The sequence below is a fragment of the Psammomys obesus genome, unplaced genomic scaffold, assembly GCF_907164565.1.
Source record: "Psammomys obesus unplaced genomic scaffold, mPsaObe1.curated_primary_1811, whole genome shotgun sequence".
NCBI classification, from domain to species: Eukaryota; Metazoa; Chordata; class Mammalia; order Rodentia; family Muridae; genus Psammomys; species Psammomys obesus.
In genome coordinates, this window is record NW_026590767.1 from 4,599,998 (window position 1) to 4,604,811 (window position 4,814).

At 43.1% G+C, this 4,814-nt stretch overlaps 1 pseudogene; it reads left to right on the top strand.

Moving 5' to 3' along the window:
- The first annotated feature begins 871 nt into the window (after nucleotides 1–871).
- On the top strand, nucleotides 872–1,309 carry LOC129678236 (60S ribosomal protein L27a-like; annotated as a pseudogene).
- Nucleotides 1,310–4,814: the final 3,505 nt, after the last annotated feature.

Sequence of the window (4,814 nt, forward strand, 5' to 3'; positions counted from 1 at the left end):
TTGCTGCAGGACAGGATGGGAGAGTGAGCGTGGGCTGACCATCCTTCAGGGTAGATGGGGCTGGGGAACTTGGCTTCATTTCTCAGGGATTCAGAAGGGTAGAGTGAAGTCTGCTGGATGAGAAGAGTAGATGTGGCTGGCAGAGTTTCTCTGTGTAGCCTCCCTCGGCTACCCTAGAACTCACTCTGTAGACAAGCTGGCCTTGAACTCACAGAGATCTGCCACTGCCTGGCCAGTATATCTCATTGATGATGATAATGAGGAGAACGATGCCGATGATGACAATGGTGGTGGTGGTTAGTGCTGGGGACTGAACCAAGGGTCTCACACATGCTTAACCAGCTGTGCTGTATTCCTGATCACCCACTTATTTACTTATGTAATTTTGCAATACTAAAGATTAAATCCATGGCCTCACATAGGCTAGGCAAGTCCTCCGTCACCAAGCCATATCCCGAACCCTCTTTTCACTTTTTATTTTGAGACAGGTTCTTGCTGAGTTGTCCAGAATGAGCTTGAGCTTGCAATCATGGTGACTCAGCCTTCCAAGTAGCTGGGATTACAGGCATGCATTATTGGGCCAGGCTTATTGCTTTTTTTTTTTTTTTCTAATAGTGTAGGCAATGTTTATTTTTGAAAGACTTTTGCGATGTTTATTTCTTTAAGAGGCATTGTTATTTGCAGTGTCGGAGACTTTATTAACACAAAGGATATGGCACATAGTTAAGATAGAATTGCTGTCTTAGTTAACATAGTTAAGATAAAGTAGCTGATGTATTATCATTAGAATATATAAAGTGGAATCTCTAGGCATTCAGGAAAAACAAACAGAAATAAAGTGGAATGGAGCTCTTTCCTTCCTGCCGCCACCATGCCATACAGACTGAGGAAGACTTGGGAATCCCGGGGCCCTGTGATCACTGCCACCTCAGTAAGCACCCAAGCACCCAGGAGGCCGAGGGAATGCTGGAGGCGAGCATCACCGCAGGAGCAACTTCGACAAACATCATCCAGGTTACTTTCGGAAAGTTGGCATGAGGCATTACCACTTAAAGAGAAACCAGAGCTTCTGCCCAACTGTCAACCTAGATAAATTGTGGACACTGGTCGGTGAGGAGACACGGGCCAGTGCTACAAAAGACGAGACTGGACTTTCTTCCATCATTGATGTTGGGGGATCGGGCAGCTGCAAAGTTCTGGGGAAGGGCAAGCTCCCTGAGCAGCCTGTCATCTGAAGGCCAGATTCTTCAGCAGAAGAGCTGAAGAGAAGATTAAGGGTGTGGGAGGTGCCTGTGTCCTGGTGGCTTAAGGCTATCCAGGGAGGTTAATTAAATTCGAACATTAAAAAAAAAAAAAAAAAGTGGCATGGAAGACTGAAACTCTTCTATAGGAACCAAGTAGGAAACAGAGAATGAGGAACATTTCTCTGACATGACTCAAGGGCAGAGCTAGTGGATGAGCACAACCCTGTGACACAGAATACTCCCAGAAGTGCCACCAGCACCTGAGGACACTTTACAATTAAGCCACAACAAAACGGGCAGTGTTCCTTGAAGAGGAGGAGGGGAGAGGGGTAGGGGGAGGGGAGAAGAAGCAGGAGGAAGAGAACAAAACAAAAAGACCCACAGTCTTTGCCAATCTATCTCATAGCTAATAACAAAAGTATGAAAGGAACAAATTCCTGAAGTTCTCCAAAACAAATCCCCAACTCCCCCGTAGGCCACTTTTTTTTTTTTTTTTAACAGAACAGGAAACAAAATGTTTAACTCTAGATTGAATATCTACAAAATAACTGTAATAAAATATGGAATCTAAACCTATAGAGAGAGCAATACGTGGCCTGTCTTTTCTGTTAAGTGCTTGATTAGATAAAAAGACTAAAGGATCCAGTAAAGAGAAACTGCACTTCACAGATAGTTTCGCTCTGAGCTTGAAACTACATTGAAAACAAGGTTTGTTTTTTAAAAAAAGAATTTGTACATCTTAGGAAGTAGAAGTATAAAAAAAGATAGATGAAAAACTGATAAATTAGGAAATGAGTTAATTAGTGAGTGATCACAAGAGGTAGCTCAGGAGGCCGTCAGCTCAACGTAGCGATTGACCTGCTAGCATCTGCCAGAGGCACACACAAAACTAGTGTACACACAGGAAAAGGAGCCAAGACTGAAGCCACCCCAAGGAGCTTCAGCTTCATTTCATGGCTATCAGTTTGGCTACAAGAATGAAGTGAGTGATTTCCAAGGAAAATATACCGACATCCAGTGAAAAGATCAGCAGAAAATTAAAATACTCTAACCATAAAGGAAAGGTCTAAGGAGGTCCTTTTGTAAGGAGCCTTCGGAGGGCTGGGGAGATAGCTCCGTGGGGAAAGCACTGGCTGCATGCTTCTCAGAACCCAGGTAAAGCTGGACGCAGTGTGGTGCATCTGTAATCCTCAACAGGCCCATGGTCAGAGAAGAATGAATGCTCCCTGGTTATAAAAATTTATACCATATAAGACAATAACATATACTTGTACCGTACACACACACACACACACACACACACACACACACACACACACGCATACACATGAGACAGGGCCTTACTATGCAGACCAGGCTGGCTTTGAACTCACAGAGATCTGCCCGCCTCTCCCTGTTGAGTGCTAGAATGAAGGTGTGCACCACCACTCCAATATTCTGCTTAACGAGGAAACCAGCATCAACGATGCTCACTCTAGTCGGCAAACAACACGCTATCATCAGGGCAGTTGCAATTAGACTCCGCTCTGACAAGGTTTTAGTAACTTGACTCTCAGCATCTCAAGATGGAAGTACTTAGAACCTCTTCTTGTGATTACATGATACTTTTTCTTTTTCTTTTTTTTTGGTTGACTTTACATAGGAGGCTTATAGTGATTTTAATGATAATTTCTTTAAAGATGATTTTTTATTTTTTATTTTTTAAAAATGTGTGTGTGTGTGTATGTGTGTGTAAATGCATGCGTCTCCGGAGGCCAGAGCAGAGCGTTGGATCCCCTGGAGTTAAAGTGCCTGCCTTGGGTCCTGGGAACTGAACTTGGCTCTTCTTCAGGAACAGCCAGTGCATTTCTGAGTTACGTTTTTGTTTCCAAACCATTTGTGCTATTGTCAAAAGCGTATTGCAGCCCTTTGCTCATTCTTTCCTTACTTTGACATTGTTGTATTTGCAGATTAACAGCTCTTGTCATATACCTTGCAAATCTTTTGATCAGTTTGTAGTTTGTCTTTAATCTTGTTTATGGTGTCTTTTGGCATGAAGGAACTTAAATACATCTATGTAATGAAATCTTCAATCTTATGTATTAATAGGTTTCCTCTTGGTGTTTGCACTGAGAAGAGCTGTGTCCAAGCCTGGGGGCATCTTCCCCACTGTTTTATTCTAGCAGCTTTACGGTTGTAGTTACGGTTTTACATTGAGTGCTCTGACACACCCGCAGTGCTTACAGCTGGCACCACCGAGGCAGGAGACGTGCCAATTTTCCCAGGCTGCAGAGTAGCTGCGGGATCCGGTCCCTGCCGCCGGTTTCAGGGGCTGTGTTGAGACACTGTTTTCTCCTGTGGCCTCAGGTGTGCGCTTCTGCATCTTTGTGTAATTTGTCTGGCCCCGGCAGACTCAGTACCCTGGTTCTCTGCCAGGACAGAGAGATCCACCGTTAGGCTTCTAACGCCATCTTCCCCCCCCCCCCATTAGTCTCTGAAATTCCTTCTTCTGAATCATCTTAAAAATTGTTTCTCAAGTTTCAAAAATAAATTTCTGAGCTATCCAAGAAAGGAAACAGTGTTTCCTTTTCTTTCCCTTCTCTGGTTGTTTTTGAGACAGGGTTTTAGTCTGTAGCTCAGACTGGCCTCAAACGCATGATAGTCCTTCTGCCTCATCCTTCGGAGTGTGGGATTACAGGCATGAGTCACCACAACTGGCTCTTATTCTTAAGTGTTATATTTTGGGCAATATTGCAGTTCCCTATTTAGTCCTCTAAACCTGTGGTTCTCAACCTGTGGGTCATAACCCCTATGGGGATCACATATCAGATATCCTGCATATTGCAATTCATAATTGTAGCAAAATTACAGTAATGAAGAAGCAACCAAATTTTATGGTTAAGGGTCCCCATATTAAAGGGTTACAACATTAGGAAGGTTGAGACCCCTGCTCTAAACCCTAACTGTTTTCAAACCTTCTTTTGTTATTAACTATGCACTAACAGCTGTTGGCATGCTGTTTTTCAGTTGGTAAATCCTGTTTTTTAAATCTTTCTTTTTATTTTGTAGTGCTGTTCACCAAACTCAGCACTTGCATACACGCTAAGCAAGGGACGTGTCACTGAGCCATCCCAAGCCTCTATTTATTTCTGAGTTCTTGTAAGATCTAAAGTCGTGTCTAAAACAATTCTGTTCTCTTCTTTTTAAATAGGTATACATTTTGTTTCTTCCTACTTTCTAATAGTAACAACCAAAGGATAATTCCTGAAGAAGGTAAATAATGGTAGATTACACTTGCCTAACCGGAGCTGTAGGACTGCGTACCACGCTGAACTCTATGTACGTGGATTTACTTGACTCAGAATAACCTTATTCATCTACTTAGGTGACCGTAAGCATTGATTTTACTGTCAGTGTGCCACAAATTAGAATCACCTGAAAAAGGAGCCTCGGTGGAAAAATTGTCCTGATTCCCTTAACTGATACGAGAAGGCCCACCGAAAATGTGGCTGGCACATTCTCGCAGAAGCTCAGGAGAAAAGGCCGTGGCAGAAGGAAGCTTATTTGTCTTTTGCTCACTTGATCCTCTCA